The 13,651-nt window shown below is 36.5% G+C and overlaps 1 protein-coding gene across 5 annotated transcripts in view; it reads right to left on the bottom strand.

Moving 5' to 3' along the window:
* Mondo (MLX interacting protein mondo) overlaps positions 1-13,651 on the bottom strand; it is a 654,540-nt gene that overhangs the window by 102,069 nt on the left and 538,820 nt on the right. The gene's annotated exons all lie outside the window — the stretch shown is intronic.

The following is a 13,651-nucleotide window of genomic DNA, read 5'->3' as shown; positions in this document are numbered from 1 at the left end:
CACAATTTCATTGGACAAATTTATTGGAACAGACACAGCAATTGTTTAGCTATTTTTCAACATATTTTCCACTAGAATTGAGACATTTCTCTTATCATGGGATCGACAGAGGGGTGCAGACGCAGTCAAACGCTGGTTCCGATCTGAGGAGGCTGACTTCTATGACACAAAAATTGATCCCATGGTATGACAAATGTCTCAATTCCAGTGGGGGATATGTTGACAAATAGCGCAACAATTGCTGTATCTGTTTCAATAAATATTTCCATGCAATTGTGCTTTTTTCTATAAACGGCCCCAGGGAAAATCACTTTCTGAACGGCCTCATGGCCAAAATTTGTATAAGCACATTTTCTGACATTATTAACATGGTGTAAGAAAAAAATTAAGTTTTTTATCTGCCCCCATCAGAACGTTTGTTTGTTAGTCTACAAGCTAAAAACTAAAATGAGACTTGGGTTTATAAGGACATACACATAAATAAACGATGTTTCGCGAATTCAAAATTCATATCATTTCTTCAAACTGACAGCAAGGGTAATTAGGTTGGATTCATCATCTTGTACCCATACTTCAGTTCGGATTCACCACCTTCCCGGTGTGAAGAATGAGTGTGCAGATGGTGTAAGTACATGTCTGCCATAAGTTTTCAAAGTATAGACGATGTTATCATCTTAATCTACTGATTGCAACACAAGAAATGCAAACTCAGAGCTAAGTTTGTCTTTCATTTCAAGTATTATAAGATTTCTAAGTTAAATCCTTGAATAACTACGAGATATGACCATTAAACAAAGATTAGTATGCCCAATTCCCAGAATCACAAAGACGAGCAATTCCAGAGAATCGATACTATTGTTATAATGGAAGAGGTACATGCTTTTAAGAAACTGCAACACAAATAAGGGACAAAGCGGTGTGTTATCTTCTCACAATTATTCAATGACGATACTGACAATCAGTGTTTCCATTACAACCCTAGAAAACCAGCTTATAGTAATTTATAGTATAAGAGAGTTAAATTAGATTTTATCCGCAAGTGGAAAGTTTAGTGCCCATACAAAGCCGAAGGTGATAATTTCCACGAGCTCATAAAATCTGTTTACTCTCATGTGCTATACAATATTTTATCCATTACCGGTATCCAAATTTAATTTTAAATTGTAAGCCTTTTCTTTGTAATGTATTGTTTGTGAAGAAGTTATAAATGGATGGTTATATGAATTTTATTGTTGCTAATGTGTTGGTTGTCAAGGAGAGAGTGATAATGATGGTGAAATAAAGGTCAGTTTAGATACAAGTCATGGATAAAATATATTACCAATTTTAATAAACACAAATTACTTACTTCCTCAGATAACGTTGCAAAATATTAATAAACTGGATGGATGGTCCACCAAAAGTAATAATCCACATTTGTTTATTAATTTATGTTATCAGGAATGAATGAAACTTCTGGTACTGAAAGTTTCATCTTTATCACAGAGTATTTTTAATAACACCATTTGAGAAGGAAATGTATTGGGAAGACAATGACGAACATTTTCTGAATTTGTAGTTTATGGGTTTCCAACATCATGCACACATCCCATACCTTAACTGGTTCCCATATGGTACTGCTTAGTAACTTATAGCCATGAATGCAGTCTTCATTTACTCCTACAAGCTATTACAACTGATCGTGTTAACATGGAGCATTACATAGTTGTGAAATATGCTGACATATATTTTCATATAGAACAGACAGCTACACATTTTCATTAGAAATTATTTTCTAACCTTAACACAAATCCTTCATAAGACACTGTCACAAGGCCATCTGTGAAGCACACATATGCAAATAAATGAGGACTGAGTTCATGGCGGTGCTGCTACAGATAAGGTGCAAAGAAAATTCGGTAAGTCCAAATGACCACACAGCTGAGCTGCAGGTTGCAAACCAATATTTCACTTAGAAACTCACGTCCACGATAAATATCAATAAAATATTTTGTATGAAAAAATAGGGCAAATCGTAAAACAGCGAACGCTAAGCTCCGCCCACGACCCCTTTCCACTTTACCCCTACAAGCTCCCAACACACTCTAGCGGGAAAGAGTGGAAATAGGGGTTTAGGGTGGGGGTGACATCTCGCAGAGGAAAGTGGAACAAAAAGAATGAATGCGGCATCTACAAAGCAAAACAGGAACTTCGTCCTGCCACTCTCTGTCCCTCTCTCTCCAGCCTCTCCTTCTCTGTTCCTTGGCTTCATGTCTTTCTCTTTTTTTTTTTTTTTCTTATGACTTCGCAGTGGGTAGGATTCGATCCGGGTATCTTCCTAACGAAATGCTCGCATGCTTTTTGGTCACACTTTAGACCTCTCGGCTACCGAAGCTAGTTGGTGGTAGAAGGGAAAATGAATCTATTTATGTTCAAGGGAACTGTCGTAACGTATTGCAGAAATACGATTGATGCAAGGATTCATAGTGGGAGACAATGATGGAATGGCGCGGGGGACAATGACCGAATAGCATGGGTAGAAAGTGGCGGGCTTGTAAATTTAGCTTGGTAGGGGTTGGCTGTGGGAGTAGCATAACTATTAATGCACGCTGGTAGAGCTTCATTATGTCCGTGTCGCTATGTATACAGACGGAACCACGTGTCGTGATGAGTCGTACCAAAGAAGTGTACTTCTTCCTCATATTGTGCAGGGAGAATTTGAAGGCGGATACTATAAGGTAATGTGAGGAGCATGGATTATAGCAGACGAGGCTCTGGTGACTATTGGGTTACTTTGAGGACAGTGCAAAGTTAACAGGTGAGTGTTGTTTTATGAAAAATCCACATTACATGTGGCTGTTGTCTAATGCGCCCTAATTTGGTTGTGATGTGTTGTTGTGTAATGCGTAATTTGATTGTATTGTGTATTAGTACGTGTTAGTTCGAGGAAAAAACGTATTGCGTTGTAAAATATGAAATATGTGCAAGGCGGTAGGCAGTGATCCACCGAAGCAGGGCAGATAATAGAGAAAGAGAGAGAGCAGGCGAGCAAGGTGCCGAGCGGCGAGGGTGGGGATAACTTCCCCTACTGGCGTTTGCTGTTTCACGATTTATCCGAAAAATAACAAACTTCACGGACAACAACATTTAAGTCTTCTCTTGTGTAGGTAGTTCAAAAAACTTCATTGACCACTGAAAAAAATTTGGGCAGCAGCAGCAGCAATCCTTCGTAAGAAAGGCAAATATTAAAATTGGGTTAGAAATTCAGGTTAGCATATTAGCCATCATGTTACATACCATATTTTTCAAGCTATTACATATAGCACAGCTGTAAGTAAATAGCTCAAGATGACAGTTATGAAATCCCCAATAATCTCTAGAAGTGGTAACCAAGAACTTCTCAATTTCTGCTAATCATGTGTATAAATAATTTCATTCCTGAGATGAGAATTCCGTTAAGTGAAATTCACTACCTTCGTTATGCTGACGACAGAATTTAATTTTGAAATGTGCAAGAAGCAACTTATCAATTTTCCCTGGTAACCTCTCAGATAGATAAAGATTATTTTACATGCCACATATATGTGATTAGTGAAAAGTATGTGATTCACCACTAATACACCACAATTTGGACTAGTCCTGGAGTCAATTTTACAGGTAAGCATAACTAATATTGGATCTGCATATTAAACACAATTATTAATGGTAATGTGCACGCACTGCTTTTAATGCAGGACCCATGACTTTAAATCCACCCAGAATGTTTACTGTCCACTGTTTGGTTCACTATATTGAAGCTCTGAATCAAAAGGCAAGCATGATAACTACAGTAGCTAGTAACCAAGACCAACTTTCATTAATATGCCATAATAAACATGCTATCAATAAATCGATCTGCAGTTGTGTCAACAGAAACAACAACACCAACGACAATAATAATAATAATAATAATAATAATAATAATAATAATAATAATAATAATAATAATAACAATAATAATAATAATAATAATAATAATAGTAATAATAGTAACAGTAGTAATAGTAATAGTAATAATAATAAACATCATCATCATCATCATTCTAAAACCCGACAATAAAGAAATCAGCAAGAAGGAATGGCAGGAGAAGAAGGAAGAGGACAAGAAGTGTTTCAGTTGTGGATTACTTTCGACAAGTCTCAGCGAACTGCAATATCGAACAAATCAATCTAAATATTCAAAAAAGAATTTAATATACACGAGAATTTTACTTGAAGCAAGTAAAGAGATAGGTTTGGAAGTAAATCAAAGACAAAGTATATGATGATGTCTCTATGTCTCATGATGAGAATACTGTACGGAATAGAAATATAAAAATTGGAAATTTATCCTTTGAAGAAGTGTAAAAATTCAAATACCTGGGAGCAACAGTAACAAATATAAATGATACTCGGGAGGAAATTAAACACAGAATAAGTATGGGAAATGCCTGTTATTATTCGGGTGAGAAGCTTTTATCATCCAGTCTGCTGTCAAAAAATCTGAAAGGTAGAATTTATAAAACAGTTATATTATTGGTTGTTCTTTATGGTTGTGAAACTTGGACTCTCACTTTGTGAGAGAAACACAGGTTAAGGGTGTTTGAGAATAAAGTGCTTCGGAAAATATTTGGGGCTAAGAGGGATGAAGTTACAGGAGAATGGAGAAAGTTACACAACACAGAACTGCACACATTGTATTCTTCACCTGACATAATTAAAAACATTACATCCAGATGTTTAAGGTGGGCAGGGCGAATCCAGAAATGCATACAGTGTTAGTTGGGAGGCTGGAAGGAAAAGACCTTTGGGGAGGCAGAGACGTAGATGGGAAGATAATATTAAATTGGATTTGAGAGAGGTGGGATATGATGTTAGAGAGTGGATTAATCTTGCTCAGGATAGGGACCAATGGCGGGCTTATGTGAGGGCGGCAATGAACCTCCGGGTTCCTTAAAAGCCAGTAAGTAAGTAAGATGGACGTGATATAATTGTGCAGATTGAAGGGGCAATAGAATACATTAAAATAAATAAAAAATGTACTATGCACTTTGTAATTAAGTACATGGTTAATTAGTAAATTAGACTACAGCCTGTGTATTTTGGCAACAGTGCGTCACTGGTTCACGTACGAATACACAAATGCACTCAGTCAGAATAGTAGCATTCCTTCCCTTAGCCAGCACACCAAGGTTACTAGACTTCCTAATGGGAGCAAATAACGATGTGTTAATCTGAATCTTTTTATTTCATTTGTAAGAAAACCGTTCATTTTATTTAAAAGCTGCAAAGGGATAAATCTTTTCTTGTCAGTTTCTCTAACGAGAAGAATAAAAATCAGACTCATACAGATAGTACTTATCGAGCAAACCCATGTTAACAAGGGAAAAATGATTTTTTTTTTCTGAAAAAAGTATTCATGAAAGTATGAATGAAATTATTATCCCATTCAGTCCCTCTGTTAAATATCTAGGTGTGTACATGGACGAGGGCCTCAAGTGGAATGTCCAAGTCACACATACATGCAAGACCGTCTTCTCTATCCTTCATTCATTAAATCGCCTGAAAAATTTTCTACCCTTTCAATTAAAAAGAATTCTCATACAAACACTGGTGCTGCCACATTTTGACTATTGCGACATTCTACTAACAGATTTAAATTCTAACTTAGCCCATAGATTGCAGCGCGTTCATAATGCCTGCATACATTTCATTTGCAACATCCGCAAATACGACCACATTACACCTTCCCTTGAAACGCTCCAGTGGGTAAGATTACAGGACCGAAGATATATCCATTCACTAATTTTCCTATATCGCATCATCAATACTTCTTCGCCTAACTATCTCTCGGTGCGTTTTCATTTCTTATCCTCTTATCACAGCCTGGGTACTCGTTCTAAAAATGAGCCTTTATTATCTATCTATGCCTTGCCATACAACAGCTCACTATTCTTTCTCTTTCACAGTATCAGCAATTCGTTTCTGGAATTCCCTACCCAGATCCCTCAGGAACCCTCGAACGATATTGAAATTTAAAAATAAATTGTTTAAACATGTGACCAGTATTCAGGTTTAATTCTCCTTTGTGTGTATATGTGTATATATGTAATTTTCCTCAGTGTTGTATAGTTATAATTTACATTTGAATTTGTTATTCTTGTAATTTGTAATATTGGTTCACTTACAGCTTGTATATTCATTGAGTGTAACTACTAGCCTTATATTATTTTGTAATTATTATTTAGTATGTTGGCATTATTTTACTCGACTTGTACTTGTACAACTATATAAATTTTTATCAGTGTTCTTTAAATATTAGTCTGTAAAATTGTATCAGCTTCTTTTGTTTCGGCTAAGTGGAAGAGAAGACCTGATGGCCTTAACTTCGTCAGAATAAATAAATAGAAATAAATAAATTCATTTGGGAATAATATTAGAATACTTCGTTGTACTCTATCCAAAGAAAACGCTGTTAAAATTTGCACAGTCATATTAGGCCTACTTTCGCCCTATCAGTATTTATCCATTTACAAGCGTATATTTCCTGCCAATTCTATTTATTTTGGAATAATAAGAAATATTTTTAAGTTGTATCTCTATAGAATGGGAAGGTGTGTGTGAACGTTTCATATAGGTCAAAAATTTACTAACAATTACCCAAGCATTAATTGGAACATAATTCTTGGACAGTGAACAGAATACGGTAAGACTGAATATTATTTTGTCCTTTACATATTTTGCATTCCTCCTTTCTCTTTTTGTTTCTGTGTTAGCAATGTTGATATTTCCGATATTTATGGTAGGTGAAAGCTGAATTGTGAAAGCTGAATTTTGAATGTATGGATAAAGCAGTTTTCTATTTCTGTCCTGAAAGTATTTTCCTGTGGCCATGATCATTACTTTTTTTAAATACCAATACGTTATACAAAGTATTCCTCAATACGTACTGGTAAATCACCTTCTTTAATATGGAACTCAACCAACATATCAACATTTATTAATGACGGTTACTGCTATTAACACTAAGCTGCTTTACAGTTTATTATAGCAGCACAATTATCATGTGGCTATCTGCTTGTGAGATACATAGCTTCAAAGTCACCAAATAGTTCAAATGAACAACTAGCTGCCAACATCTAAATAAAACAAAAAAAATATGGATTTTACTATGCGCAAAAGTGAAGAAAGTCGTGTTCTCATGGAAGAAAAGTATCAAGAAAATCTCATTAAGATTTCACAAGTATGCAGAACATAAAGACGACTATATTTCTTGATCCTCCTGTATGCGAGCGAAATTAAAACACATTAGGTGAGGTGCTTCAAGCACACAGTTATATTTTTAAATCTACATGGTAAGATATTGCAGAATCCCTAGTAGTTTCACAGTCATACGCTGCTAAGATATTATGTCTCGTAACAGGAAGTATGTGATCAAGGATGAGAATGGTGACTTGCTTGCAGACTCTCCATCAGTCCTAAACAGATGGAAAAACTATTTTGCGCAACTACTAAATGTACATAGACCAGATAGAAATGACGAAATTGAAATACAAACTGCTGAGCCATTCATAACCGAACCCACGCTTTCGGAAGTCGAAATTGCGATAGAAAATCTGAAAAAGTACAAGTCTCCAGGTATCGATCAAATTCCAGCAGAATTAATACAAGAGGGTGGAAGTGCATTATATAGCGAAATTTCTAAACTTGTACTTGCTATTTGGGAAAGGGAAATTGTACCAGAACAATGGAAGGAGTCCATAATTGTACCTATTTTTAAAAAGGGGGACAAAACCAACTGTGGTAACTTTCGAGGAATATCACTTTTGTTGACGTCGTACAATATTTTGTCCAATATTCTTTTGAGAAGATTAACTCCGTATGTAGATGAAATTATTGGGGATCATCAGTGCGGTTCTAGGCGTAATAGATCGACTATTGATCAGATTTTTTGTATTCGACAGAAAATGGAGAAAAAATGGGAGTATAAGGGTACAGTACATCAGTTATTCATAGATTTCAAAAAGGCATATGACTCGGTTAAGAGGGAAGTATTATATGATATTCTTATTGAATTTGGTATTCCCAAGAAACTAGTTCGATTAATTAAAATGTGTCTCAGTGAAACATACAGCAGAGTCCGTATAGGTCAGTTTCTATCTGATGCTTTTCCAATTCACTGCGGGCTAAAGCAGGGAGATGCACTATCACCTTTACTTTTTAACTTCGCTTTAGAATATGCCATTGGGAAAGTTCAGGATAACAGGCAGGGTTTGGAATTGAACAGGTTACATCAGCTTCTTGTCTATGCGGATGACGTGAATATGTTAGGAGAAAATCCACAAGCGATTAGGGAAAACATGGGAATTTTACTGGAAGCAAGTAAAGCGATCGATTTGGAAGTAAATCCCAAAAAGACAAAGTATATGATTATGTCTCGTGACCAAAATATTGTACGAAATGGAAATATAAAAATTGGAGATTTATCCTTCAAAGAGGTGGAAAAATTCAAATATCTTGGAGCAACAGTAACAAATATAAATGACACTCGGGAGGAAATTAAACACAGAATAAATATGGGAAATGCCTGTTATTATTCGGTTGAGAAGCTTTTATCATCTAGTCTGCTGTCAAAAAATCTGAAAGTTAGAATTTATAAAACAGTTATATTACCGGTTGTTCTGTATGGTTGTGAAACTTGGACTCTCACTCTGAGAGAGGAACATAGGTTAAGGGTGTTTGAGAATAAGGTTCTTAGGAAAATATTTGGGGCTAAGCGGGATGAAGTTACAGGAGAATGGAGAAAGTTACACAACACAGAACTGCACGCATTGTATTCTTCACCTGACATAATTAGGAACATTAAATCCAGACGTTTGAGATGGGCAGGGCATGTAGCACATATGGGCGAATCCAGAAATGCATATAGAGTGTTAGTTGGGAGACCGGAGGGAAAAAGACCTTTGGGGAGGCCGAGACGTAGACAGGAGGATAATATTAAAATGGATTTGAGGGAGGTGGGATATGATGATAGAGACTGGATTAATCTTGCACAGGATAGGGACTGATGGCGGGCTTATGTGAGGGCGGCAATGAACCTTCGGGTTCCTTAAAAGCCATTTGTAAGTAAGTAAGTAACAGGAAGTAAAATTGCATGTTACGATACACAGTAAGTAATTTACTTTCATTTCACGTACACGTATTTCATTATACCCTTCTAACAAAGACCTACTTCTTGTCAATATACTAAGTATGTTTTTTTTTTTTCTTTTTTCATATAAATATACTTTCATATAGTACGAAATAAAGAGAGAATATACTGTGATGCATAAGAAATTTGATTCCGAGATTTTCACGGAAATACGTCATGTTTCTAAAATTCCTGGTAACGAGCAAGTTGTTTTCAACATGTTGTCTGTCTGTGTACAGCAAATTCTCCCACACTACTGGATACTTTTTCAATTCACTATTTACTATAGACAAAAGTCAAATGGGATTAGGTCAAAAGATCAAGATGGTCACACATTTTCCAACAATAATTCTATCCTCGGACACTACATGAAGTATTGAGGATTCACCTAAAGTGGAGTTTTGTTTCTTGCATACTCTTCCATGTCCTTGAAGATGCTGTGTTGCTGCGTTTTTAATTATCGAGCCACAAGATGTACATTTTGCGCAGATTTTATTTTAAAGTTTTGTGGGAATAAAACTAATTCGTCATGCTTGCTATGCAAAGGTCTTACTGCAAAAGACATATCACCTTAAACTTTTATTTTTAACACAGAATGTTACTAACTTCAAAGTTAATGATTATAAACTCTTACTGAAGGCTTCGGCATTATGAACTGAAGTTGATTATGTTATTCCATCCTTTCAAAATTTCTAGACTATCATCACAATATGATCAATTCTATTCTATCAATAGTCTCTAAATGCACACTTTCATTTCAAACAGCAGAAATAACTAAAATGCTCTCTCAATTAATATCACTCAATAAAAGAATTGTATTCCAATGGATACCATCCCACTGTGGAATCCTGGGAAACGAGAATGCGGATGCTTTAGCAAAGAAGGGCAGCACTGCTACTTACAGACCTGTTACTAAATCTACGTATTACACTGTGAAAAGATTTATTAAATCTACATACTTAGACTTCAACAAACAAAATTTGATAACACAATCTCAAGGGAAAAAATGGAACTCTCTGCATCAAAATCCACAGTTAATTCCCGATTTACCACGAAAATCGTCTGTAGCTGCATTTAGATTGGCAACAGGCCATGATTGTTTGGCCAAACACCTGCATAGAATTGGAATATATCAGTCTCCTAACTGCCCATTGTGCAACTCAAACCAAGAAATGGATTCGGAACACTTTAAAATCTGTGCTTCAGTGGCCGGCCATGATAATATCTTTGAAAAATATTGGAGTGCAAGAGGTCAAATGACTTTATTGTCAAACGCCTGGCATTAGAAAACAACAACAACAATATGATCAAGAACTATGTAGAAGTGTGTCGAAGGTGGTGCTTCTGGGAAAGTGTGCACAGGGAGCTCTAAAAAGGGAAATCAAATGTTGTGTTTTCTCCTTAATAATGGCCTGTGTGAACACGACGACTTCTTTGATCAGTGGATAAAGGAAAATAAACAAAGTCAGCATTACTCACAAAGACACTAACCATTACCACAATGATATAAGAAGTTCAGCATAAAAAAAATATAAAGACAAAATATGCCGATGTGGGAACCGTCGGAAACATAAAGACAAAATGCATATGATGAAAATCGTTGGCAGCCTTCGATGACTAGTAAGCTCTGGGATCCCCAGATAAACACAAGGAGCCATGGGCTGCTACAGTGCATCTGGAGCATAATGCAGATGGGCTGTAGGGGACTCTAGGATCTGTATCAGTGTGGTGAGTATCCAAGCAACATGTTGGTGTAGCTTTTCAAAGGATAGAAGAAATGAGCTCTGGGATCCCCAGATAAACACAAGGAGCCATGGGCTGCTACAGTGCATCTGGAGCATAATGCAGATGGGCTGTACTGGGAGAGGGGGACTCTAGGATCTGTATCAGTGTGGTGAGTATTCAAGCAACATGTTGGTGTAGCTTTTCAAAGGATAGAAGAAATGAAGGCTTCATATGAAAAGTTCGAATACATTACCATAAGCAATGTATAGTGGTAGCTTGGGAACTCGAGTAAAAATTTAACACCTTGTTTGTTTAGTGTATTACAGTAAGTTTTGAATTTATTACATTTTTCACACTTATGACACAAATTACCCATTTGACGCGTATTTCACGTATTGTATAGAAATTAATTTTTTACGTGTAAACGTTGCTGATACTAAGATATCCATATTAGATTTCCAGGTTAAAGCAAAGACCTGCCTGCAAAGTAGAATTTGTCTTAAGTCTGAGTGTTACTTTCCTCAATACTTTAAAGCAATAATGTTTGAATTTATTGAATCAGGATACCACTATAGGAAACAAAGAGGAAGACAGAAAATAGGAAAGATTGGAGAAAGCTGGGTTTGCAGTGAAAGATCTGCACTTGGGCAGAACACTAAATGAATGAAATGAATGATACCACTATTAGTTTCATCCAATGTTTTCCTACACACGTTTCACGATGTGGTTCAGAGGGTAGCAACCCAAGACGTGAAAATGTATCTGTATGCAGATGATATGGTTGTGTCAAGCAACAACAGGACCTCACTCAACAACCTAGTCGTATGGTCCCAGGATAACGACATGCAGATAAACCAAAACAAGACGAAAATAATGAAGTTTCTAAAAGGAGGAAAATTATCCTCAAAGGACAAGTTTATCTGCGAAACTCAAACCCTCGAAATAGTAAAATATTTCAAATATCTAGGGGTGACCCTGCAAGTAACCTGATTCACGTTCACCAGGCATATTCAGGACAGAACAGTCGCGGCAGTCAAGGCCACAATGGTGATACGAAACCTCAAGTCCCTATCACTCGGAACCTCAATTGCACTGTTCAAACTCAAAGTCGCACCAGTAGCATCATATGCCATTGAGATAATATGGACGTACCTGAGCTACCAAAACCTGAAAACTTTGGACAGGGCTAAGTCCAGATATATAAAAAGAACACTCTGCATCTCCAAGTTCGCTCCAACCCGACTCGTGTACCAGCTGGCAGGAACAACGTCCTTCATAGAAGATTTAATGGCCACCTACAACCTGACACCAACCCCAGCCAGTACGAAGTTTTTTGACGAACGATGACAGAAAACTGCAGAAATTGACCCTGCATTTTTCCATACCCCAGCGATGAACAACGAGGAATGGAAAGCAGCCAACTTCGAGTTACGTCACCATTACACAAGGGGAGCAATCCATGGTTTTCACTACCGCATCTGTACTAGCAAAGGTTTTCACCAGGTGACCAGTGATTGTGCGTGTGTAATCTGTGGACTGCATTGCCCACTATATCACCTCTTTGAGTGCTCACTAAGAACATTGCCGCTGTCGTATTACGCTAAAGATGAATGACAAAGAACTGTGTACAACATACTCACAATGCTCAATATACACAATGTGTTTATTAAATCTATTATATTGTTCCTCACGTTTGCCTTAACATTGGTAGATACTGATAGTGGATTCTAGAGGATCTACAAATCTGCATAAGAGGCACTGGAGCTCATGAGAAGAAAAGTCCAGGATACCCAGATGCCAGTGTCCAAATATTTTAATCTGGCAAGTGACTATTATGCGACTAATTTGTGAATTTTTTACCAGCCATTTTGAATAAAAGTGCTGATTCCTGAAAATTTTGAGAAAAAAAAAAACATGCACACACGCACACTTAAAGTAATAGCTCGTATAGTTTAGTCATGGAAAAATCAAAATGTCAAACCAAAATGTTGAAATTTTAGAATTATCAATTGAATACAATAACGTAACTGAAAAGTACTGAGATTAAATTCGTTGGCAAACAAAAACAAAGAAACATTTTTCACTGAAAAAGCACCCCCCCCCCCCCAGCGAGTCTTCCCACCATCACACACACGCATGCATGCATACACACATACAGCCAGTCAGTTACTCTCAATAGCCAGTGGTTATCTTGCTTTCCTTTAAATCCAGGTATCTTGGTCGAAATCCATTACACAATGGATTTTTAGACATGAATAGCCTAAGTGCTACTCCACTGAATGAGGAAGTAAAAGAATTCGCCTCAGGATAATACATGTACTGCATGTAAAAGAACAAGAATTAGCCTCAGGATAATACATGTACTGCATGTAAAAGAACAAGAATTAGCCTCAGGATAATACATGTATTGCATGTAAAAGAACAAGAATTAGCCTCAGGATAATACATGTACTGCATGTAAAAGAACAAGAATTAGCCTCAGGATAATACATGTACTGCATGTAAAAGAACAAGAATTAGCCTCAGGATAATACATGTATTGCATGTAAAAGAACAAGAATTAGCCTCAGGATAATACATGTATTGCATGTAAAAGAACAAGAATTAGCCTCAGGATAATACATGTACTGCATGTAAAAGAACAAGAATTAGCCTCAGGATAATACATGTATTGCATGTAAAAGAACAAGAATTAGCCTCAGGATAATACATGTACTGCATGTAAAAGAACAAGAATTA

Source organism: Periplaneta americana, chromosome 15 (genome assembly GCF_040183065.1).
Source record: "Periplaneta americana isolate PAMFEO1 chromosome 15, P.americana_PAMFEO1_priV1, whole genome shotgun sequence".
Taxonomy (NCBI): Eukaryota; Metazoa; Arthropoda; class Insecta; order Blattodea; family Blattidae; genus Periplaneta; species Periplaneta americana.
This window is presented reverse-complemented; position numbering and strand designations above follow the sequence as displayed.